This window comes from Pogoniulus pusillus, chromosome 32, assembly GCF_015220805.1.
Source record: "Pogoniulus pusillus isolate bPogPus1 chromosome 32, bPogPus1.pri, whole genome shotgun sequence".
Lineage (NCBI taxonomy): Eukaryota > Metazoa > Chordata > Aves > Piciformes > Lybiidae > Pogoniulus > Pogoniulus pusillus.
In genome coordinates, this window is record NC_087295.1 from 9874958 (window position 1) to 9901570 (window position 26613).

Consider the following 26613-nt stretch of genomic DNA (forward strand, 5'->3'; position numbering starts at 1 on the left):
AACCTACCCTGGTGGAAACATGTCAGATATGTGTGGTTGAGTGACCACACACCATTTAGAGGAGTGTGACTGGCTAGCTTCTGCTTGCATATCTCACCCTGTACTCTGACAACAAAGCTCCCATGTGTCATGTCTGGAAACAGCATACTTGCCTTGGGCAAATAATGCTGTCTGTGCTGTGAGCAGGGACTCATCACGGACTCAGAACTAGCCACATGAACATAGCTTCAACCTACCAATTGATTTAGAGTAATCACACCAACATATATCAATTCAGAACTCATCTTTTGTTTGTATGGCACTAAACTGGGTCTCTGAATTGTCCAAGACACTGTTGCAGGAGAGCTCAAATACAATGCTTCAGCCTGGGAAACAAATACTGCAGGACTGTCACTTCAGACAGCAGTGCCTGGTAGTTCAGAGGTATCGATGACCTTAGGATTCAGCAAGTAGAAGTGTATAGTTACAAAATCCAGAGCAGGCCACAAGACTACAAGGAAGAGATGAATAAGGAGGAAAAAAAAAGCCTAAGAAACCCAGTAGAAAATCCCTGCATATGTCTGTTTAGCCCATGGGTGATCTCTAAATGTTTCTGTTCAGATGATTCTAACAAGCTTCTATATGATTAGGCTAACAAGCTGGCAAGTGCTTCTTAGTATTCCTAGCTGAGGATCATGGCTCTCATCCAACCCTTAGGTTTTCAGGCTGTATCATGGGAAGAGATCCTAAACCCAGCATATTCTACACTGTCTTTATAGCCTGGATAATTCTTTGTAATATAGTGTCATCTGAACTGTGTGCCCTTCTCATTGTATGTAACTTTGAATTAACCTGGTCATTAATTGTTTGTTGGTGCTAATAGCTAAGTAATGTCCAAAGGAGAGTGTTCACCTTGTCAGGCAGACGACATAAGATTCATTTCACCTGGTGTAGACATTTAAAATGGTAGAAAGAGGTAGAAACCTATGTCTTCAATACCTTTGGGTCATTTTGTGATCAAAGGATTAAATATGCATTTTTAGGGTGTGATTCATCTCCTTTATTTTAGACATCTACATTCAGGTGAAACACTCTGCAGGACCACTTCTTTCATTCTGTTGGGTATAAAGTAATGAGCTTAGAGGTAGACATATGCATTATTGGCCACTAAGTCCTTATTTTAACAGACTTTTCTACCTGCACAACCACAACATTCCTACAGGTCTGGGAAGAGTTGAATCCTAAAGCAAAGCTTTCTTATATCTGAGCTTCGTAGTTCATGCATGTACATATTAACCCTCACTGCTCATATGAAATGATCAGTGGTCTGGCATTAATGACAAGGCTTTGTGAACAGACACAATGGTGAGCTGTGCTGATAAACAGGCTGCATTTGAACAGCTTCCTGCCTTTGGTCATAGAAATGGTTAGGTTGGAAAAGACCTCTGAGATCATCGAGTCTTACCTTCAACCTAACACCACTATGGCCATTAAACCATGTCTCAAAGTGCCATGGTCACACATTGAACACCTGCAAGGGTGCCATCTCCCTGGGCAGCCTGTTCCAATGCCTGGCTGCTCTTCCTAGAAAGAAATATTTCCTGACACCCAATCAAAACCCCCTCTGGTGCAACTTGAGGCCATTTGCTCTTACTCTATCACCTGGCACTAGAGAAAAGACACAGACTCCCACCTCACTACAGTCTCCTCTTATGTAATTGTAGAGAGTCATCAGCTTCTAGCAAAAGTTCCTTTTGCCTTTTCTTGAATTAAAGGTAGTACAGTGTCTTCCTCTGCTTTTGGTCATTAGATTTGCATTCCAAATTGCTTCACAAAAGGAGCCTGTGCCTTTTATGTAGTAGCTTCAGCTGTCTTGTTACTATGGTATAAATTGCAGCTGCAGCTGTTAGCTGTGTTCTGTCTTTAACTGTCATGTAGAGTTTTATTTAGTAATGGAAACAATGAGATGTGAAGCAAAAATGTCAGTTTATGAGGAAGGAGCAGACTGAAAGCACAACAGCAAATAGTTGTTTTCATGTTGTAAGAAACATCCACATCTTATCTTGAAGAGAAGTACTGCAAACTTAAAAAAAACTACCCTCTTCTCTCTCTTTTCTTAGAAATAAGTTATTAGAAGATCAGTGAAACCAGCTTCTTCCTCAGCTCATGTCTCTTATCCTACCTTGAGCACATCAAGAATATCATCACCTTCCTATTCCTCTGGGAACAGCTGAACCTTGGTGGTACTTACATACCAGGTGGAAGAAGTTTATATGAAAGAAAGGTCTCTAAACCACTTTGAAAGGACTAAGGAAAATGTGAAGACAGTTTAGAGATGAGAACAAAAATCATTCTAGGTGGTTTTTCATGTCTTTACAGATAGATTAAACTTAGAGATAGAATTCAGGGAGAGTATCTAATTGCAGTAACTGGCTTCCAAATATACTAACAGACATTTTAATCTCTGAAACCTATAATTCAAGACCAAATTCTCATCTAGAAGATAAATGATAGTCAGCCATAGAAGTCTCAGCTTTAAATTACCAGGTAACTGAATTAAGTTCTATGACTTTTGTTACATGGCAGAGCAGACTAGCTGGTCACAACCCTTATGGCTTGAAAAGCTATGCAGCCTGGAACTCTTATGTACCTGGCAAACTATCACACACATCATTTCACCATTCTGAGTCTAAACCCTGTGGTCTGGGAGAGGACTTGGTCGTATTTGCTGGCACTTATCTCCACTCTTGAAGCGGAGAAATGTAAAGGGTTGTGATTCAGCCACACTTCTCTAAGGTCTACTGCTTGCATGCACAGTGTTGTTACATTTTAGACTGCTGTCACCAAGTACTCGTGAGCATTAGGAGCCAGAGTTTCTGGCAATAGCAAGATGCTGCTCCAGTTGTCTAACTTTGTATTCATCTCACAGCTCTTAGGTGAAAGCGCCGAGTCCTCAGCTCAAGAAAAAATAGAAGACAATGGGAGACACAGGCAAGATTCTACTATCTAGGCTACAAGTCAGGATGCAGCCTCTGCTGAGAACCACACTCAACACTGCCTAAAATCCACTTTTCACCCTGCTTGTGAATGAGAAGCTCTAGAACGTTCTCTGTCACACTTGCCATTTGCAGTACCAGCAACACCTGGGTAAAGTAGCCCCAGCTGAACTCAAACTCCCTTTGTGGCTGCTGCAATCCAAGAGCTGCTGGCTTTCACACCGGATGGGCGTGTTCTTTCCTCCTTCACAAGTGAGGCTGTCTTCTTACCTTCTGTGCTTTCCACAGGCAATTTTGTGCCTGTGTGAAGTGTCGTCTTCTGGCCTGGAGAAACCCCATCTTCTTTGACTTCAGGGTAAGTGCATTCTAGATCCCTACTTTAAGGTTCTCTCTGTTGCTGATTTCAGTGTGAAGCAAGTCTGAAGTGATCTAGGACTCCCTTTTTTTTTTCCTAAGAGCTACTAATTGCTACTCTTCAGCACAAAGACATGGTGAGTTGTAGGTGCTTAAAGAAAGATTATGTGAGGAGGAGCTGTAGGCTCAAGTAGCTGTGTCTGTTTCCTCTAAACCAGGATTTTTTTACATGGGTGGAAGGCAATAGCTTTTCATAATTAATTGGTAGCATGTGTAACAGAGAGACACTGCTTGGTATGTTTCTGAAGAGGAGAAAATTTGTCTGCAAGGGAAATGAACAGATTAAAGGACTCATGGTCCCAAAAGCTCAGTCAAACTTTATTTGGGTACTAGAATCTTGTAGAGTTTGAGCATCTCCTCTGGGTACTAAGATTTCAAAGCGTTGTTTCTGCAACATTGTTGATAATCTGTACGTTGGAAAGCAAAAGCAGTTATTAAGAACAGTAGAATATTAAGAATAGAAATGAAGTTATTTGTCTATTGAAATGTTTTTTTCTATGTAATTCCACACAGTTCCCATATATTCGTGGTTCATAAACCATATTTTACTGCTAGTCTGACCAACAGAGTTACTAAACAAACATTACAAAGCTCCTTCTCTATTGAAATGTTAATTTCCATGTAATTCCACACAGTTCCCATATATTCCTGGTTCACAAACCATATTTTACTGCTAGTTTGACCAACAGAATTACTAAACAAACATACAAAAGCTCCTCCTCTATAGAAATGTTCATTTCCATTTAATTCCACACAGTTCCCATATATTCCTGGTTCACAAACTGTATTTTACTGCTAGTTTGACCAACAGAATTACTAAACAAACATACAAAAGCTCCTCCTCTATAGAAATGTTCATTTCCATGTAATAAAGCTGTGTCAGATTTATAACTGTAAGCTATTTTTTTGCACTAACCCAAACATTTAATTACATGGAAGGTAATATACTGTTAACTACATATTTCCTTTAATACAGCCCCTACGTTCTTATATTATGCATTTCTCTGCAAGTGCTGAAGTCTTGAAAACCCAAAATGTTAGTTTTCATAAATCTGTTTTCTCTATTAAGTTATATGGAAGTCTTAGAAGCCTAAAATTTGCTCTGATTTAAGTAACAGTGCTCATAAAATCCAGAAATGATTTTTAATTCTGACAATATGTGTAATTATTGCAATGAAAAGGTGCAATTTTAGCAGATATTTTTACTATAAATGCATTCAAATAATCATTTGGAGGTTAATTGGACAAGTACCTGCGGTTAAACTTTGTTAATTTGGAAAATTGCAACAAATAATTTACCATTATTTTTAGCCTAATACTTCAATAAATCAGGAAATGTCCTGATGAGATTGACCATTACTTTTATTATCCAAAAGAAATTAATTTTAGATAAAACTAGTGTTCAAATGATGAAAGGAATTATATTTGTTAGCATTTGAATTAACTTTGATTCTACTGTTTTATTGAAGGTCATAGAGTTTAATTGACATTGATGAAGTCTTATATTCAAGTGACCTATGGTTGACACTTAATAATGACAAAATCTTCTTTCTGGAAGAGGAGGATTACCGTGGTAGACCTTAAATAACTCGGTATTTTCAGTGAGATGACCTTGTTATTTGCATTATTCATGGCATTTCCAATGGTAAATATGAAGGGATATCAAGAAATACTGCTGACACCAAGATGCCCAAATCTCATATAGAACTGACAAGAGTTTAAAGGAGCAAGGAGTTTATGTAAGTGTCTTGCAGTCTGCCTTGACTGCCCCTTCTCGGTTGAGTGTATTTTAAGAAGGTTTCTGAAGCTTTTCAAATCTTGCAATGGGGTTTTGGTGGTGTTCTTTGCTATATTTAAAGGCTGCAAGAAATACAAGTGTAGTGAAATGCAGTGAAGATGTTAATCAAGCCAGTAGGAAGAAAAGATGTGTGTGCATGCTTTGTGAACACGCTTTGGTTCACTACGGTGCAGCAGTACTCAGAATACAGTCATCGTAGTCGCACTAGCAAACATCATGGGCACTAGGAGGGAGAAGCTGATGGGAAGTGCTGAAGTTACACAGCATAACACAGGAAAGAGTAAGGAAACTGGCAAAGGCTCTACCAGCTGAAAAGCTTGGGGACTCATCCTACTTTTCAGTGTGTGGTGAAGAGATTCTCACACTTGCAATTCCTTGGACAGCCTATAATGTTTTCTTTTATCCTTGTTGAATCTCTAGCCCAACTGCCTGCAAATTCAACAGTGTGTGCTTACCTCACTGGGGGCATGTACCAGTAATGCTCAATAGATAACACACCCCTGGGGTTCCATGGCACATCAATTTACTGGGCTTTGTTTCAAACACAGTATGAGTGCTGAGGGTTGATGATTCAAAAGATGATTTTGTAAAACTAGTCTGCTGCTGCTTTGCTGGAATATTTAGAGGGTGTAAGAATACTTCCACATTCCAGCATTTTCATGCATTTCTTTGTAGCCAGAATACCTGGAAACATTAAAAAATAACAACTCACAAATCCAGACAATAACTGGATGCTGGTACTGTTTACTGAAACCATCAGCTATAAAACCCACAGAAGTTAGGAATATGAGCATTCATCCATATGCTCCGATGCAAATTACTGCTCTTGTGGCAGGTGTCTCTCATGCTCTTACTCATGCAAATGAAGTCAAAGCCAGTTTTGTTGGTGGCTTAAAGAAGGACTAAGAATTTCTCTTCCAAGATGAAGCTATCAATATTGCCAGTTTTTAAACCTATATGTCCATCTCCCAGAGGTAGGCATACTGCTGTGTGCTGTCTACCTGGAGCCCAGAAGTTAGGCTAAAATTGCAGGTGAGAGATAACCTCTTGTTTCTTGCGCAACCTTCTTGTTTGATCCATGCTCTTATTTATTTCTGAAGACTACACAATGTCTGCCATCAGTACTCCAGCCCCTTACTTCTGTTCCTCTGTACCTCCTTCTCCTTTGTGGCCCATAGGTGTTGGCAAAGATGGAAGAATAAACATTTTTTGGGGGAAGGGTTGTCTTTTGCAGTCTGTAAGGACTGCAGGGTGTCATGCTGGGCAAATGAGAGGCTATCATAGGAAGCATACAAGGATAGGCTCTGAAGTACACTACAGGGGGAAAAACAAAGAATGCTGGTTAGGGATGACCTCCAAGTTAACCCTAAGAAGCAATATAGATATAACCTTAATCTGCACACTGCAAAAGTAATTGAGCTCATATTTTAAGGCACCTTCCCTAGCAAAGAAATTGGCATCCTCTGTTTAGTGAATGCAGTTTTCTCTCTAGGTAGTAAAATAAATTTGCCCTACATAGTTCACTTCTTAGTTGTTTTTTTCCCCCTTGTTTTCTCTTTCATGGTATATGACAAATCAAAGAATTGTGATTTTTCTCAACATCACAGGTGTGTAGCAGGATGAGAGATAATGATTTCAAAGTGGAAGAATCTGCATTTGGATAAGACATTAGGAAGAAATTCTTTCCCATAAGCGTGCTGACACATAGGAACAGGATATTCAGAGAGGTTGTGGAGGCTCTAAGCCTGTAAGTATTCAAGGCTAGGTTGGATAGGACCTTGAGCAATCTGGTCTAGTAGGAGGTGTCCCTGCCCATGGTGGAAAGTTGTAACAAGATAGTCTTTCAGTTCCCTTCTAGTCCAACCCATTCTGTCATCTTTAACAAACATTAATTAATTAATGTTGGTTTAAAAGAATGTCACATGGTTATTTCTGAATGGAATCCTCAGCAGTCTAATTATTGGCAAGTAGTAGCAATTGTCTGTAAAACAGCATAGCCTATAGTTAAAGCTGAAGTATTATACTGAACAGAGAATTAGGATTGTGAAGGAAGTGTTCTTTAGCATTGCCGCAGTTTGGTATCTAGTCTGCTGGGCAAGGAATGATCCATTCAGAGGGGTGTATAGATGTAATGTCCTGGGCTTACATTTATCCTATACTATTTCCTTGTCATGCTTAGTTTATCAGCAAAACTGCAAATGATTTGTTTTCTTCTATTCTTAGCCCCGGTGGGATCAGACTGGTTTATGAAAATCAGACCGTGCTCTCTCTTTCTCTCCACGTGTTGTCATTTTGAAACTGCAAACATGAGGAAGTCATACTGCTTTTTGTCATCAGGGTGTTGTCTGTAATTTATAAAAGAGAAAGATACTGGGCTTGAGTTTTGTTTGTTTGCTATCCTCTTCATAAGCATCACTGATTGTGTAGGTCAGAGAATAGTACTCATCTTGAGCGGTAAGCTGAAAAAACAGTTCTCCAATCATAGGTGGCAGACACTTAGCAACTCTGGGGTGTCACTTTAAAGAAGTGGCTTTTCTAACCTAATATTTTGAAGTAATCTTTCTTTTCCAAAATACTGTGGATTGCAGATCTCAGAGTAGATTCAGCCATTAGTGTTTACACATTATGACAGGAACATGCTTTGATTTTGGCACCTACAACTCTGCTTTGGCTAATATCTTCTTGTTTTCTAATTATGTCTTTTCAGCTTGTAAACCTACAGTTTGGCTTACTAGCAGTTTCCTGAGCTGAAAAGAATTGTCACTTGAAGTGGTCATTGTCAAGGACTATACTGACTTGGCAGACAGAACAGCAGGGTGTTTTCACAGGAGATGCTAGTCTGGGGAAGACAGAGTTCCCTGGTCTGTAGCCTGGCACATGCTGAAGGTTTGCATAGTAGGAGAAGCATCATAGAATGGTTTGCAAGGAGCTGTGAAGTATTAATTCTGGAGCAGTAATAATGTTTGATATGGGAGTTGGTTGCAGGTGTTTAGCCTAAGTTCTGAGCCTCCCTGGTCTGTTAAAAGATGCTACAAATATCTTAATATCACCCACATGTTCCAGTGCCACTTTAATGACTATGATTTGTACTGCTCACATGGCTCTGTTCACCAAACATTGCCATTAATGTGTGGATTGGAGTAAAGTTCTGGTGTAGTTCTCTTCCACTTGAGAAGGATGATGAAAATGGGACTATGGAATGTGACAGAGGCAGAACCCTGGAAGTGACAAAGTGCTGGCACTATGACCAGTTGGCCTGCTGGTGGTGTCTCTGTTGCCTCAGGAAGATTTGTGCCTGTTGTATGCTACACTTGATGTGTCCTTGTCTTTGAATCATTAGACTACAAGGCCTTGCAGATTTCAGTCAACTCTTCTGCAGATTTCCAGAGAATTAATTCCTGTGGTGGGGAGGAGGGAACACATCTTTCTCAGTTTGGTTAGTAGCCACATGTGTTTGGCTCATCCATCAGTATTCAGTCACTTCACGGAGCAGGGTCCATCTACAAATAAAGGTTAGAAATTCACTGAGCCTTCTCTCTGAATGATTTAAGGAAGTATAACCTCTCTGGGGATCTAATTCACTTGGTTCCAATTCCATGGTGAATATAACTACACAGTAAGACTTTATTGGTATGGCAGCTGACCCATCTCTGCACAATAGTGAGCAAAACTGAAATGAAGCTAGGAGTGTCTCTACTCATCTCTGCACAACAGTGAGCAAAATAGAAATGAAGGTATGAGTGTCTTTACTCACCTCTGCACAATACTGAGCGGAAATGAAATCAAGGTATGAGTGTCTCTACTCACCTCTGCACAATTCTGAGCAAGAATTAAATGAGGGCATGAATGTCTCTACTCACCTAGACAGACTAAGTCTGTGCCTTATGGTATACTGCTGTGGAAGCTTAGGTGGGAAGAAATTGAGCCTTCATCCTTGGCAGGGCCACAACTATTTATTGTGAGAGCAACTTCATCTTTAAGTGAGCTGGTGAAGGGTGTACAGAACAGATCTCATGAGGAGTGACTGAGGGAACTGGGGTTGTTTAGGCTGAGAAAAAGGCTGAGGGGAGACGTTATTGCTCCCTACAAGTCCTTGAAAGGAGGTTGGAATGAGGTGGGGGTTGGTCTCTTCTGCCTGCTATTAGGTGATGGAACAAGAGGAAATGGCCTGAAATTGTGCCAGGGGATATTCAGATTGGGCGTTGGGAAGAAATTTCTTCATTGAATGAGTGGTCAGGCATTGGAACAGGCTGCCCGGGGAGGTCATGGAGTCACCAGTTATGGAGGTGTAGAAGAAATGTGTGGACATGACAATTCTGGCTGTGTGGTTCTGTGTCCAGGGTGGTGTTGGCTTGAGCTCTGTCCTCAGTGACCTTAGAGGTCTTTTCTGACTGCAACAAGTCCATGATTCCTCCAGTGACATGAATCCTTTTAAAATTCTATTCCCTTTTGAGGGAGTGTTCACACATAACAATTACTACTGTGCCTGAAGTGTGAAAACAACACAGCTTTCTGGAGTATTGATAGGAGAAGGCAGTCTTTTTTTAATTGCTCAGCTTATTAGAATCAAGCAAATCACAACCTGAAGAGTTCTAGGATATTAAAATAATTTAAAAAAATACAGCTGAGTATGAATATTGTTGAAATGGATTGACCATACCTATACCCTCCAGTAAATATTGGTGTACCAATTGATTGACCATACCTATACCCTCCAATAAATATTGGTGTTCCAATTGATTGACCATACCTATACCCTCCAATAATATGTACCATTGTATAGTGTCCATGAAATATATCAGTGATTTCAATCTGCTTTCTAACAAGTGTGCTCAGGAGAGTCACAAATGTTTTGTACCATTATTAGTAGAACTTGGAAGAGCCATAGCTGTCATCATGAAATCACTACACAGTTTTGGTTTCCTATGAATAACGTGACCTGCTGAGGCACAAACTATATTAAGTGGGTTTTGTTTGAGCAGTGGCAAATATTAATCCTTTATTGTGATTTTATCAATATGTGACTGTGACTGATTTTTTTTATTTTTCATACCCCCATTTTGTTCTTCCTCAAACTTAATTGACAGTAGGAAGGGAGGGCACCTGGTCATAGGATTGAAGTTGTAGATAAGGTTTTTAAAAGGCAGCAACTGTCTTTCCCTTGTTGCTTTATTGGTGCTGGAAAATCTGTAGCTGTTCAGTTATCTGCCACATCTTCAAGTAGGTGCCAGAGGTAAAACTTATATGTGCTGATGACTGATCTGGAGGGTTAAGGGGAAGGAAAAGGGAAGTATTGAAAAGGTACTGAAGTTTGTGGCTGCAATATTCATGGGTGATGGTGCTGGATGGTTTATGCTTGTGCAGATTTCAGGCTGTTAGCCAACTTATCTGTATGGATGAATTAGACTCCAGCTTGTGATAAGACAAATTAGAACTTAACATCAAAATCAGACTCCATGTTTACTGGGAGGGGGATATATGAGGGCGAGGAACGGGTAGCCAAAATAGTGCAAAGTCTGTCTCAGATGGCTCCTTAACTGACTGGTGGCAGGTAAGAGAAGAGAATGACAGAAGGCTGTAGCATGATAGTTTGTTGATTTTACCCTCCTTCTTGGCTTTGTGGGTAGGGAATCTTCTCTTCGGGCTCTTTGTTTTCCTTTGCACTTACAAAACTGTTGGTATTTGCAAGCTATTTCTCTATCCAAAAAAATCCACTGGTAGATAGAAAAGGTGCAGAACTTAGACCAGCGGCTGCAGCACTATTAACTGTCTGCTTTTCCACTAACAGCAAGAAACTTGGGCAGTAGCCAGTTGGAGGGAGTTTCCCTCAGTCACAACTGATATATGTGAAATGGCTGAAGCTGCTGCATCTTTACTGCCTGCTACCTTGAAGTTCACCCAAGCTGTGTAGCTGTCAGGCACAGTGTAAAAGCTTTGTGGTATTGCATGTGACTGACCTAAAATCACTTGAGCTGATTTGGAGGTCGAAGCTGAGATGTAGGAAATATTTCTTCACAGAGAAGGTTCTCAAACATTGAAATGGTCTGCCCAGGGCAGTGGTCGAGTCGCTGTCCCTGAAGGTGTTTAAGCTGTGTGTGAACCTGGTTTAGTGTTGACCCTTCGGTGCTGGGTGAAGGACTGGACTGGATGATCTTTGAGATCTCTTCCACCCAGATGGATTCTGTGATTTCGTGATGGGCTTGATAAGAACAAAAATGAAATGCCAAACTGTGTTTTGGTGCTTGGTAGTACATTTTGGTTTGATGTTTGGTTTGAAAATATTCCATAAGCATGTGATTATGTGTCCTTGGTCTTCATACAACAAATAGAACTGTACACATCTGTAATCCTGAATGCACTTGGAGATACAGGACTGAGGAAGCCAATCCCAGCATACCTAAAACTTCATGCTCCCAAGGCAGGGAATCTTTGTGCAGATGTGCTTGCAGGCTGTTCCTGGAGATGCTGGTGCTGTTCTTTTTTAAACTCTGTTAATTTGGTCTGTTATCCTTCGTATCTGAACTTGCTTACCTAATGTTCTCCTAAGGGAATTAGCTCCAAATCAATTCTTGTGATAACTTCTGAGTCTTAGAAGTACCTATTCTCCATCAGGTCTGTTAACTGTAGTAGCATAAGGCTTCTTGCTTCCTCATGAAAGGGCCTGTTTGTTCAGCTCAAACAAGACAGTCACAACATCTGTCAGTTTCCTCACTAGCGTTTGCTTTTGTGGCAGCATGTATACTGATTCAAAAAGTATGGATTTAGTTTATAAATTAAACCAGAGCATATTTGCTGCTGGAGGTGATATCATTAAAGATTACCTTAATCAGAGCTGTTGAAACAACAATGGATAACACAACATCAGATAGTACATGTAGTGTATTTTTCTTTCTTTCCTTCCCCACTGTTTTTGGAAAGCTTAGGGGCATTACGACTCTTCAAGAGCCTGCTTGCCAGTGATTAAAACCCAAGTTGGTGCTGCTGCATAGGAACTGTATGTTTAGCAATTGTTCATTTTATTTTTCAGCTTCAGTAAACCAACCAATATTTCTGACACTGAAAAATGTGTCCTTACCATTGTCTGTTTCCATACCTACTAAGTGTACAAGTTTGTTCTAGCTATCTTCTAATTTTTTACATTGTCCTTCTTTGCCCTGGGTGGAAAAAAATAGAGCCAGTAATGACATGTATTATAAAGATTAATCAACCATAAAGACTATAATTGAACACACAAGTGTAGTCATTACTTGATTAATTACTTCAATAAAGTAATCAGTCTTCTACATACATCAGAATAATATTTATTGGTGACTAGAAGAGAATGTGTGGTGAGCTTGGCTGCCTTAGTTCTTATATCAAACTGACTTTTCTGCCTTCCCTTCTTTTTGATTGCAGAACTTGCCTTTATTTGGATATTTCACCTGAATGAACTTGCTTTCTTTCCTAGTAGAACTCTATCATCCTAACTTTATCCTTAACAATAAATAGTGAAACCTCTCCTGTGAGCACTTGTGCTGCACATACACTTGGAGGAGTTCAAGGCCAGGTTGGATGAGGCTTTGAACAACCTGCTCCAGTGGAATGTGTCCCTGACTATGTCAGGGGAGTGGAACTGGCTGGTCTTTAAGGTCCCTTCCAACACAAACACTTGCATGAATTTATGATTCTCTGTCGAGTGCATGAGAAGTCTTCTAGAGAAGTATGTAGAAAATGTCCCCCATGGGATTTAGACTGAAGTTCATAGACAAAATTATGATTGATATAGATTCAGTGAGAGATTATTTTACTCTGAAGGTCCTAAAACTGATACTTGGCAAGTCGTATTGTAGTGCAGAAGTTCAACTACTGCTGCTTCTGGAGCTCTGTACTCAATCTCAAGATTATGAGCATGTGTCTTCCTGTAACCAGTAAGGGAAAGGTAAAGTAAGTCTGCATGCTTGCTGGCAGGATGAAGTAGTCAATCAAGCTCAGATGGTTGTCACTCTCCAGGTTGGCTTTCTAGTCTAATTTTGAGTTACTTAAGCACTAAAAAGTGCTGACTTCTTCTAGTGTTACTGATTAGCAGAGGAAATTTACACACTGCTGTAAATTGATTTAGTGATGTAGAAAGTCTGTAGGAATGTGTAGGCAAGTTGTGTATCTTTATATTTCTCTTCTTACTATTAGAGTTATTAATAAATAGTTCATCCAGAGAGGAGCAAAGAAGTTTCTCAGTTAGTTCAGTTATTATTGCTCAGTCCTGAGGGAGGTTTCTGCTAAGTCTGATAGCAGAAGCTGTGCACCTAGGCTGTTGTGAAATTAAGCCTAAGCAAAGTTACCCTGCCAAAACACATATTTAGACAAAAACTGAGGATGCTCAAACTGTATGAAGTGTGATTCAGCCTCCTCAGAGGCTAAGGCTTTCTGTGTTCTTGTGACAAACCTGAAGAATTTGCTGAGGGGAAGTTTGTCCTGAGTCATTGGTTGTCCTTGTTTCCTGAAAATGTTAGTTTAGTCTAATATGAAGCATCAAGAAACTTAAATATGATGGCATAGAACATTCCTGGCCTGTATCAGGAATACTGTGGCCAGCAGATCTCAGGAAGTGCTGTACTCGGTGCTGGTCAGGCTACACTTTGAGTACTGTGTCCAGTTCTTGACCCTTCAATTAAAGAAAGATGTTGAGGTGCTGGAAGGTGTCCAGACTTCTCCAAGGATGTTGACTCCACCACTTCCCTGGGCAGCCTGTTCCAATGCCTGACCACTCTTTCAGGAAAGATTTTTTTTCCTAATATCCAGCCTAAACATGTCCAGCACAATTTCAGGCTGTTTCCTCTCACCCTATCAGTTGTGACTAGGGAGACAAGACCAACACCCACCTCACTGCAGTCTCCTTTCAGGGAGTTGTAGAGAGCAAGAAGATCTCCCCTCACGCTCCTTTTGTCCAGGCTAAACAATCCCAGTTCCCTAAGTGCTCCTTAACAGACCTGTTCTCTAACAGTTTCAACTCATCATCAACTAAGTTATAGCTGACACAAGAGCTGAATCATTGAACAAGCAAAATTCTGACCTGTTTATTTGCTGCCCATTGTTCTAATCTCTTCTATATTGAGATTATTTCCAGCGTGACACAGTTGTAGGTTAATCTCCTTTAAGATGATGTAAAAGAAGTCTGACTCTGATCAAAGTTCTTTACAGTGAAAGTGGTGAAATGCTGGAGCAGATTGCCCAGAGATATGGTTGAAGCCCTGTCCCTGAAGACATTCCAAGTCAGACACAATGGAGCCCTGTGCAAACTGATGAAGCTGGTAGTGCACCTGCTCAACTGCAGGGACACGATGAACTTTGAGGGTCTCTTCCAACCTGATACAGTCTTTGTGATCACTAAAGCAATCACCTCAGGAGCATATTATTGGGGCAACAGATGTGTATTGCCACAGCCCCGCTTCCCCTTGGCACTATCAAGGCTGTCAGATCTGCCACCCTTCATGAGCAATGAAGCTGCTTACAAACAAGCAGTGAGTAGAGGTCATCATGCTATTTCTCACTCTCTACTTAGTATTTGTGTGTTATCCCTCCTGCAAAGCATATAGAAACAGATGATTAATAACTTTGTACAAATAGAACCTCTTAGGAATGTGCTAGAATATGGTCTCCAGTGCTTCAATTCAGTATGTTATTGAAATGCTTGTCCCCAGGAAGCCAAGATCCCTGTGGATATTTTTGTTACCTTAAATGTAATAGCTTGCCACTGAATTTAAATTATGTTCACCAGTTCTGTCACTCCAACAAAATTCTTCCAAATGTATGAAAAAAGGTGGAAATTCAGCACTGGCACCTCAGTAAAAAACTGCTCAGGGATTTAGTATTCATTCTCGTTAGGTAGAAATATTAATTCTCATTAAATCATGAGCTGACTTTCTTGTCTCACAAAAAAGCAGAGTTGGAGGTAAAAATCTGGCAGTAATTTGAGCTACACTAGAAGCAAAGAAAGGTGCACCTCTGTTAATTTTATTTTTATAAGGCAGACTCTGTAAGTCACTAGATCTGGATGAACTGGCAGAAGAGAAAATACTGATGGGTTTCTCTTACCTGATAGGCTCAGGGGTGATCTCATTGCTGTCTACAACTGCCTGTATGAGGCTATAGCCAGGTGGGGGTCAGTCTCTTCTCCCAGGCAAGAAGCAACAGAACAAGGGGACCCAGTCTCAAGTTGTGCTGCTGTGGGAAGTGACACTTAACAGTCAACCAAGGTGCTCAAAGCCTCATCCAAACTGGCCTTGAACATTTCCAGGGAGAGGACATCCACAACTTACCTGGGCATCCTGTTCCAGTGTCTCACCACCTTCATAGTAAAGAATTTCTTCCTAATATCCAGTTTAAATCTTCCCTATTCCAGCTTAATGAAGAGTGGGGCTGGACTAGATGACCTTTACAGGTCCCTTCCAACCCAAATTTGTTGGATTCTGTGACACACTGGATAGATCTCCAGCTGCCACTGAAATCAGTATGGTTTGACTGGGTAGAAATCACAGGATCTTGTTCTTTAGTGGCCTCTTTGACTAGAAGTGAAGGAATTTCAGACATAAGCAATACTAAAATGGCACCAGGAAACTACTTTAGACTTCAGCACGTTAAATACTTCAGAGAGAAGTCTTTTATTTTTAAATATTTAATTCCTAATTTGAATAAAGGCCAACTGTCATGGCTCTTTCCTCAGTGCAGCCATTTAAGGGAAGAAATGAAAAGACAATATGCTTGAGCCACTTTAAGGCACTCTCCTCAAAATCTGCACGCATCTCCGAAGTTGCAAGCTCCAGTGAACTATAAAATGTGATTAAGATATAGTAAAGGGTATAATAAATAAGTACTAATTTCCTTACTTCAGCTTCTCAGGGATTGCAGAGCTCTATAATGAGTGGAAATGTATGCATCTTTTTCTGGTGCTATGCAAACTTTTCAGATTTAATTTTCTATTTTAGTAACTGCTGGGTTAAAAGATTACTTTGGGTTTAAGTCAGGTAGAATCTTAGAATCAGCCAGGTTGGAGGAGACCTTCAAGTTCATCCAGTCCAACTTAGCACCCAGCCCTATTTAGTCAACTAGACCACGGCAGTGAGTGCCTCATCCAGTCATTTTTTGAACACCTTGAGGGACAGCAACTGCACCACTTTCCTGGGCAGCCCATTCCAATGCCAGTCACTCTCTATGGGAAGAACTTCCTCCTAACATCCAGCCTAGGCCTCCCCTGGCACAACTTGAGACTGTGTCCCCTTGTTCTGTTGCTGGTTGCTTGGCAGAAGAGACCAACCCTCCCTTCAGGTATTTGTAGACAGCAATGAGCTCTGCCCTGAGCCTCCTCTTCTGCAGGCTGCACACCCCCAGCTCCCTCAGCCTCTCCTCACAGGGCTGTGCTCCAGACCCCTCAACAGCTTTGTCGCCCTCCTGTGGACACCTTCCAGTACTGCAACATCTCTTTTGAATTGAGTGGCCCAGAACTGGACACAGCACTCAAGATTGGTTTGGGTTTGTTCCAGTATAAGTTTTACAATACCCTTTATGTAGAGTGAGAACTGGGACAGAAATTCCAGTATGTTTCTTAGCATGATTATGCAGTTCCAACTGACTTGGATGCAGGAAGTTTTTGCTCATGAACAAAAAATCTTAAGAGGAGGCAAGGCCCAGAATAGCTTGGATAAGAGAAGCCTATTCAGTTAGCATTGAAACAGACCATATCAGAATTGCCAGCTGAAACACATGTGAAGAGTGCACTGATGAAAGCTGGAGCAGGGTGGCTGAACAGGTTATTTTTGGTGCATGATTTGGTTTTGGCAAACTTCAAGAAAAACAAGAAAATCCTCCCCAGCTGTTAAATTGAATAAAGATGTACTTATTGGTTGTACTTTGTGGCTAATGATGCCATAAAACCTTATCCAAGCATAATGAGTCTACCAAATTTTAAGCTGAAGAAAGCATCAGCTACACAAGTCATGGTGTTATTCCTTTTCCAGCCAGTAGCACTGGTGAAAAGACAAGAAACTACAGCAGTTTCCATATGGAATAGAATCATAGAATCAGGGTTGGAAGGGACCACAAGGATCATCTAGTTCCAACTCCCCTGACATGCCCAGGGACACCCTACCCTAGATCAGCATGGCCAGAGCCTCATCCTGCCTGACCTTAAACAGCTCCAGGGATGGGTCCTTAACTGCCTCCCTGGGCAACCCATTCCAGGCTCTCACCACTCTTATGCTGAACAACTTCCTCCTCATGTCCAGCCTGAACCTATCCACCTCCAGCTTTGCTCCATTCCCTCTCATCCTGTCACTCCCTGATAGCCTGAAAAGTCCTTCCCCAGCTTTTTTGTAGGCCCCCTTCAGATTCTGGAAGGCCGCAATAAGGTCACCTGGGAGCCTCCGCTTCTCCACACTGAACAGCCCCAACTCTTTCAGTCTGTCCTCACAGCAGAGCTGCTGCAGCCCTCTGAGCATGCCAGTGGCCCTTCTTTGGACACACTCCAGCATGTCCACATCCTTCTTGTAACAGGGGCTGCAGAACTGGATGCAGTACTCCAGGTAGGGTCTCACCACAGCAGAGTAGGGGGAGAGAATCTTCTCCCTGTCCCTGCTGGCCACAATTCTCCTGATGCAGCCCAGGATCTCGTTGGCTTTCTGGACTGCAAGTGCACACTGCTGGCTCATGCTGAGCTTCTTGTCCAGTAGCACCCCCAGGTCCCTCTCCTCAGGGCTTCTCTCCAGCCACTCACTGCCCATCCTGGATTTGTGCTTGGCATTGCAAGCTCCAAGCAGATGTGGATTTAAGTATTTGCTTCATAGGAGTAAACTATTACAATGTTTCTTTAATAAGAATCAAATATTCTTATCAAGACAGAAACTTAAGAGCCTGATCTAGGGTAAGGTAGGGTGTCCCTGCCCATGGCAGGGAGGTTGAAATTAGGTGATCCTTGTGATCCCTTCCAACCCTGACTGATTCTATGATTTAATCTCAAGGACTGGTTCTACTGGCCTACTTCTGCAAGAACAACTAATGGAAAGAAACACTATTTTGGGAAGTGCTTCATTAATGTAGAAACACCCAGTGTTGCTTTCTGCATTTCTAATTTCCAAAATGTTGTTAAAAATAGCAGTCTGGAGTGACAGCTCATCCACAGACCTTAGGAGATCTAAAAATAAACCACCACCTGTGCTCAGAAGGCTGGGAACTCTACTTGTAAATCACTTAGATGACTTATTATTTGCAGATAGGATTTTATTTCACCACCCCACCCCTGGTACTTATGTACTACACAAATCAACCTAGTATACAGAAATCAAAAGTTATTCAATTAACATTAAAAATATCAGATGTCACATGAAATGTCATTTAATGTCAGGCAAATAAATTGCCTCATCAGTTTAATTAATGAAACAGGTAACCGAGTCAATTTAATACACTGCAACTGATATTACAGCCATTTTGAATAGGATTATACTGACAAATTTCAACTGGAAATTCGCTTTACAGGACAAGGAAAAACATTGCTTTGAGGCTCAGTACTGGACAGACAGACAATAAAATCTGGGGAGTGTGCAGCCTGGAGAAAAGGAGGCTTAGGGGGTGACCTCAGAGCGGTCTACAGCTACCTGAAGGGAGGCCATAGCCAGGTGGGGGTTGGTGTCTTCTCCCAGGCAACCAGCAACAGAGCAAGGGGACACAGTCTCAAGTTGTGCCAAGGGAAATATAGGCTGGATGTTAAGAGGAAGTTCTTCACAGAGAGAGTGATTGGCATTTGAATGGGCTGCCCAGGGAGGTGGTGGAGTCACTGTCCCTGGAGGTGTTCAGGCAAAGACTGGATGAGGCACTTAGAGCCATAGTCTCGTTGACTGGCTACAGCTGGGTGCTAGGTTGGACAGGATGATGTTGGAGGTCTCTCCCAACCTGGTTTATTCTGTGATTCCATGATATCTATGTATCTAAGAACCCATTGACATGACCCTCCCTGCATTTCAAGCCATTCCCTTTTCCTCCCATTTATATTTGAACTCTTTTATTGGATGCTTACCCCTGCTTCCGTTTGGTGATACATAAGTAGTACAAAACTAATCAAAGCTTTGATTGTGATATATTTTTAGCCACAGTTTGTGGCCTTTTGGCATCTGTCAGAATTAACAGAAGATCTCATTATAAACAATCGTTCTCTGAATTAATTTATTGTTTGAAAAAGAACAACTTTGGCAGGGTTGTTAAGCAGAGGAAAAATAAATGAGTTGGATGAAAAAATAAACATATGTTGCTTTAAACTCACAGCCAATGGTATTTAAATCCTATTTAAATTAGATTAAGATAGAATTTCCCATTAGAGTAAAGAAGGAGGAAGAAGCAAGTGGAATGGGTAAACACAAAAATGTCAGATGAAGTTCTTTCTAGTTTCTGTTTACAGTGGCATGTGATTGCCTTCTGCCCTGTGTGGTGCTGGCTCTGTAGTTATGCTGCATGAACACTGAGCTCTAATTGCAGTAGATGAAGCTGATTATTTATGTGCTTCTCTGCTGAAGACATCTGATTTATACGTGCTTACAGCACAGGGGTGCTCACAAATCAGACAGCTTTTTGAAGGTGAGGTGGCACCCTCCTGAAATGGTTTGGCAGATAAAGGCTTCCAATGGTTTATATGCTTCTGCTAGTACAACAGCACCTCCTTATTATTCAGAAACATAGAATTGTTTCATCTGGTAGAGACCTCTAAGATCATCAAATCCAACCCTCAACCTAAGACCATTAACCATGGCCATTAAATTGTGTGCTACAGTGCCATGTCCACACATTTCCTTGAACCATCTCCAGGGACAGTGACTCCACCACCTCCCTGGGCAGCCTGTTCCGATGCCTGGCCACTCTTTCAGTGAAGAAATTGTTCCTAAACCGCCCCTGGCACAATTTCAGGCCTTTTCCTCTCATCCTGTCACCAGATAGTAGGGGGAAGAGATCAACACCCACTTCACTGCAACCTCCTTTTGGGAAATTGTACAGAGCAAGGTCTCCCTTCAGTTCCCTCTTCTCCAGAGTGGTCAACTCCAGCTCCTTGAGCAGCTTTTTGTAAGGCTTTGTCTGTGAATTTACTGAGGGACTTGCTCTCTAAGGGAATTTATTCTTCTGGGGTTTATTCCATGAGTCACCTGGGAAATCAAAATAGAACAGTCTAAGTAGTTCAGGGAAGGGAACTGATGTGCAGAAACTTTGCCTGCTCATAGACCTTTTGGAATCCATGTGCTGAAATCAGGAAAAAATATCCTTGGAAGGTGGCTAAACCTAGGAAACCTGTGCCAATAGAGATCATAAAGGTTTTGTGAGTACATGGCATGGAAAGTGCAGTTTTTGGTCTGTCTGCACTGATTTACATATGGGTCATCATATGCCACAGCTCAGTGGAGGAAAAGTACATGGAAGAGTGGTAGGATGAGGCAGTTATTATCAGATGTTGTCAACCATATTCACTGAGAGCAGCAGAAAGCAAGATAAGAAACAAGGCAGGAGATGTAAATTCTAAGATTTGACAGGCTGAACTTTTTTGTTATTAAAAAAAAATCTCTTAAATGAGAGATTGTTTCTATCAACACTTGTGCAGAGGCTTTTGTCATCTTCCAAAAGTCTTGTTTCTTGGATTTTGTTTTTGTAGTATAAACCACATTTGAAGGTAGTCATTTCACTAGTGCTTGGCTTATGATCAGGGACAAGAGGCAGTTGTATAAACTTATCTACTACAGGGAGGAAACCTTCTTGGGTATGCTTTCTGGAGGGCTTTTCTGTGATCATCCTGTTGTCCTTATGTGCTGGTTTAAGGCCAATTTGAATATACTGATGAGAAAAATTAGGTCATTGGTTATAAAAGAGTAATCATGATGAAGTCTGTATCATTCATTGGTTTGCTAAAAGGGATAAAAAGCCAAAGTGTGAACAGGTTGTCCCTCTTTTGTCTTCTTCATTCCTAAGCACTGGGTCTATTCTTCTTTGGTCCACTCTAATCTCTCCACTAACCTTGGCTAACAGATGACAAGTAAGCTTTGCTGTCTAGGAGAGAGAAGGTGGCTGTGAGCCCCTTCTGGGCTGCTTTTGTTTGAACTGCTGTATTATTTCTGATTGACATATAATTGTAAATACTTGCAAATATGTTGTGTATAGATGTTTCTAAATTTAGCTTTGCTACAGATACAGCTTTATCTTGCTTCCAAGCTGCTCTGGTAAATTTCATTAGTGGGGGTAAGTTCCTTAACTCACCATGCTTTGGAAGAACACTTTTATTTCAGTTGAGTTTCTAGTCTTGTACATTCAGAGTTAACATGGAATCAGATCTGTAACTGTGATCAATTAGCCCAAATAGGCCTTTTCTTTCCCCCAGATATTAAAATCCTGGTTCTTGTTTTCCCTCTGTAGGCACATTACTATAACTATTGCCAAATTTTAACTCAGGAGAACTTAACCTAAAGAGGTTCAAACTAAATTGCACATATATACAGCCATATGTTGCAGAGATTCAAATACATGATATAAGAAGGGTACAAACATTCTAGTCTGAGGTGCTGTGTGAGGTTGCCTATGCTTCACAAGAACATGATTGAAGTGTGCTTTATGCATTTGAACACCTTTATTCCTTGTGAAAAGGCCAGGTCAGAGTTGCTGATGACTTGCAGTACTAATGCTTGGCTAACAATTATTACAATCTCAGAGGCATGAAGCAGGGTGCATTCACCTCCTTAGTTCTTGTTTTATGCATGATATGTTTGAATGTGGCTGTGCTCAAGTTATTTCAAGGAGACAAATGCATTTAAGCAAGGTAATTCCCTCCCTGAAATAAAACCAGATAAAGTAAAGGTAGCCAGAATATGCAGGCTGGGCAACAGGCTCTTGCTCTATCTGCAGCGATATGAGAGAGTGATTTGCCATTGGAATGGGCTGCCCAGGGAGGTGGTGGAGTTGCTCTTCTTGTAGGTGTTAAAGAAAAGCCTGGATGAGGCATTTATGATTGGATAGGGCCGGGTGCTAGGTTGGACTGGCTGAGCCTGGAGGTCTCTTCCAATCAAGTTGATTCTATGATGATCTTAAGGTCACTTGCAAGTGTCCTGTGTGACCTGCCCTAGGTCATCCTGATTTGCTAGGGGAGTTGGACTGGATGATCTCTAGAGGTCCCTTCCAAGCACTAACATTACAGGCTGGAAAGTTGGACCCAAGCCAACCTCATTAAGTTCAACAAGACCAAGTGCATGGTCTTGCATCTGGGTTGGGACATTCCCAAGCACCCATAGAGACTGTGCACAACAGGCTTAAGAGCAGCCCTGGGGAAACGGACTTGGGGGTGCTGGTGCTCAACATGAGCCACCACTGTGCACTTGCAGCCCAGAAAGCCAACTATATCCTGGGCTGCATCAAGAGAAGTGTGGCCAGCAGGTCGAGGGAGGTGATTCTCCTTCTCCACTCCAGTAAGATCCCACCTGGGGTACTGTGTCCAGTCCTGGAGCCTGTATTACAAGAAAGATCTGGACATGCTAGAGCATGTCTGGAGAAGGGCCACGATGACAATCAGAGGGCTGGAGCTCATCTCCCATGGAAACAGACTGAGAGAGTTGGGGCTGTTCAGTTTGGAGAGGAGAAGGTTCCGTGGAGACCTTATTGTGGCCTTCCAGTATCTGAAGAGGGTCTGCAGGAAAGCTGATGAGGGACTTGAGGATGTCAGGTAGTGATAGGACTGGGGGAATGGAGCAAAACTAGAAGTGGGTAAGTTCGGGTTGGATATTATGAAGTTCTTGACCATGAGTGTGCTGAGACACTGAAACAGGTTCCCCAGGGAGGTGATCGAAGCCCCATCCCTGGAGGTCTTTAAGGCCAGGCCGGATGAGGCTCTGAGCAACCTTATCTAGTGTGTCTTGTCCTTGACCATGTCAGGGGGATTTGGAGCTAGATGATCCTTGTGGTCCCTTCCAGCCCTGACAATTCTATGCTTTCATGATTCCAGTATTGAAGCATCTTCTGTAACCAGGCAATCTTTCTAGATGTCTTTCCTTAGAACTGCAGGCATTGGCACCAAAACTGATAAATACCTCTTTTTTTTTTTTCCCCTCAAAATGCTCTTTCAGAAACCATAACATTTACTGTTTCCTTTCAGCCCACTTACTGGGCCAAGTCTATGGTACTCTGTGAATCAGCAGGTGAAATTCCCCTTCTCCCCTGCTGGTTAGACATCTCCTGTTGGTTCTCACGTTGCCTTGTATTTTTATCTCTGTTTGCCAAGTGGTGATTAATCGACCTCCAGCTTTTAATATTCCAAGCTGCACGACTTCTTCTCATTATGCAATCAGTAAAATTAATGAACGACAGCTCAGCAGCACCAGGAAGCCCTAGCTGAATAGCAAAGGGACTACAGAAACAGGTTATTTGTGGGGCACTGTCAGGATGGATTGAATTTTATTGCCCAGACTATTTCTTCTACTGTAGAAAAATGTTTAGTGAAGATTCTTGTGGTAATGAAAGCTCTTAAATTTAAGCTGCTTCATATTTGGCATCGCTTCAGAACGTCGCTGCCGCACTGTTGTTAATTCACTTCTGAATTCTTTTCCAATTATAATAATGGATTCATAGAATCAACCAGGTTGGAAGAGACCTCCAAGATCATCCAGTCCAACCTAGCACCCAGCCCTATCCAGTCAACCAGACCATAGCACTAAGTGCCTCATCCAGGCTTTTCTTGAACACTTCCAGGGACAGTGACTCCACCACCTCCCTGGGCAGCCCATTCCAATGCCAATCGCTCTCTCTGGCAATAACTTCCTTCTGACATCCAGCCTAGAGCTCCCCTGGTACAAATTGAGACTGAGGGAGAAATCAGGGAAACTTGAAGTCTTGAGGAGTGAAAGTGATGGCTCTTGGAAAGAGCAGATCAGTTTGGATCAGGCAATGGATCCAATGATATTGAGTGGAAATAGTACATTTGTTTCCTGTAGGATTTGCAGCAAGCCTTAAATTGAGATGCAGAATCACAGAATGCATCGGGTTGGAAGGGACCCTCAAAGGTCATCTTGTCCAACCCCTTGCAGTGAGCAGGGACATCTCCAGCTAGAAGTACTTCATTTGTTTCCTGTGGAATTTGCAGCAAGCTTTAAATTGAAATGCAGAATCACAGAATGCATCAGGTTGGAAGGGACCCTCAAAGGTCATCTTGTCCAATTCCCCTGCAGTGAGCAGGGACATCTCCAGCTACATCAGGTTGCTCAGGATGTTAGCAAGCCCGACATTGAATGTCTGCAGGGATGGGACCTTGACCACATCCCTGTGCAACCTGTTGCAGGTTCACAAATACACACTTCCCAGTTTTGTCTCTCTTGAGCTGAGTCCAGGGCTGATTTCCACAGAGATGGAAATGCTCTTTTTCCTTGTCATGTTTCTGTAGCAGCTTCAAGTGAACTTTCTCAGTTAGTGAAAAATGGATGTGAATGATGCCTGCATGTTCACAGAAACAGTTCAAAATGCATGACCCTAGACAAGGGGAAAGTAGACATTCTGTGTGGAGCGCAGCTGAAATTAACCTCATGTGGTATCATCATTACTTTGCCTTCTGCCATATGACAGAAGGTTGCACTCTATTCCCACGTGTTGGAGGCATTACTCACCACAGATGTATGTAAATGAAGGGTGATGTAATAGAAGATGCCAATTCCAGATGGAAGCCAAATTGATGGTGAGATTTGTCAGAGCCTACATGGTGTCTGCTGAGTTTGCTGTGGCTGTGGACTAGTTCAGTGTAGTTTCTTATGTGAATAATGGTAGCATGGGAAATATTTAGGTTGGACATTAGGAACCATTTATCCATAGAAGGGGTTTGCAGGCATTGGAACAGGATGCCCAGGAAGGTGGTGGAGTCCCCATCTGATTTGGTTGGGCAATTGCTTTAATGAGGCAGGAATTACAAAAACATAGTTTATTTTTCTTTTCCCTAAAAGCACATCTCCCCCTCCCCAAACTGTATACAGAACTAGTTAGATTTTATGTACAGCTTGTAATTCAGTCAGGAATTTCCACAGGGGAATTGCTTGTGGGCAATTGTAGTAATTTAGGCAAGTTGGAAAATGGAAAAAGCTAAGCCACAAGATAGTTTACCCAACTTAGAAAATCGAAGACACAGCAGAGCTTAGGGAAAGGCTGAGAGAGGTTGTTAAGTCCTCTTCTCTGGAGAGATTCCAAACCTGCATGAGCATTGTGATCTTGTGCAACCTGCTGTGGGTGAACTGGCACTAAAAGGGGTTTTGGGACTAGATGATCCCCAAATCCAACTCCTACCATTCTGTGATGTAGCTCTCTTAAGAATTTTTTTTCTTTTGAATTATGTTTTTAAGTGTAAAGAGTATGGAAAATATCCTAACATGAACTTTGGATATCCATGACTGCCATGTTTCCTTTACTGTGTGCAAGCTGCTCTTGAATTTGATCAGACTTGGTGATTAAAATTCAGTGCTCCTTGTCTGGAAAGGAGAACAGGATAGTACTTAGCTATTCAATGTAAACAGAATCACAGAATCAGTCAGGGTTGGAAGAGACCACAAGGATCATCTAGTTCCAACCCTCCTGCCATGGGCAGGGACATCCTACCCTAGATCAGCGTGGCCAGAGCCTCATCCAGCCTGACCTTAAACAGCTCCAGGGATGGGTCCTCAACTACCTCCCTGGGCAACCCATTCCAGGCTCTCACTATTCTCATGGTGAAGAATTTCCTCCTCGCATCCAGTCTGAATCTCCCTACCTCCAGCTTTGCTCCATTCCCCCTCGTCCTGTCACTACCTGATAGCCCAAAAAGTCCCTCCCCAGCTTTCTCGTAGGCCCCACTAAGATACTGAAAGGCCACAATAAGGTCACCTCAGAGCCTCCTTTTCTTCAGGAAGAGAAACAATCTAAATGGAACAATTTAAAGGGCACGTTACAAAACATTTTCATCCTGGAAAAGAAGGATTGTGCATGCTTTTATTCTGCCAGGGAACCTTATAGCCTACTGGCTGGACATGTTTATTTGATATTTAGGAATCTAGTCAGCTTTTCTAATAAGTGATCTGGATATTCTGCTATTACAGTGACCATCATTTTAAAGTAAGATTGAACTGGACTCTGGGTTTGGAACAAATTTATATTGTTAGATCCACTTCAGAGAGTATTAAGAGGGCTTAAGGCAGATTTATGTTAGACATTAGGAAGAAATTCTTTCTTATGAATGTGATGGGGCACTGGAACAGGTTGCCCAGAGAAGCTGTGAAGGCTCCAACACTTGGAGTGCTCAAAGCCAGGTTGGATGTGGCCTTGAGCAACCTGGTGTAGCAGGAAGTGACCCTGCCCGTGCCAGGGGATTGGAACAAGATGATCTTCAAGGTCCCTTCAAACCCAAACCAGTCTGTGATTCTATCAAGTGAAAGA

The 26613-nt window shown here is 41.8% G+C and overlaps 1 long non-coding RNA gene across 1 annotated transcript in view; it reads left to right on the plus strand.

Annotated features, from left to right (window-relative positions):
* Nucleotides 1-2076: 2076 nt before the first annotated feature.
* Nucleotides 2077-26613, plus strand: part of LOC135189493 (uncharacterized) — a 59646-nt gene continuing 35109 nt past the window's right edge. Inside the window, exons 1-2 of the long non-coding RNA XR_010308105.1 lie at nucleotides 2077-2526; nucleotides 2909-3330. This is a non-coding gene — a long non-coding RNA (uncharacterized LOC135189493). The remainder of the gene's footprint in view (nucleotides 2527-2908; nucleotides 3331-26613) is intronic.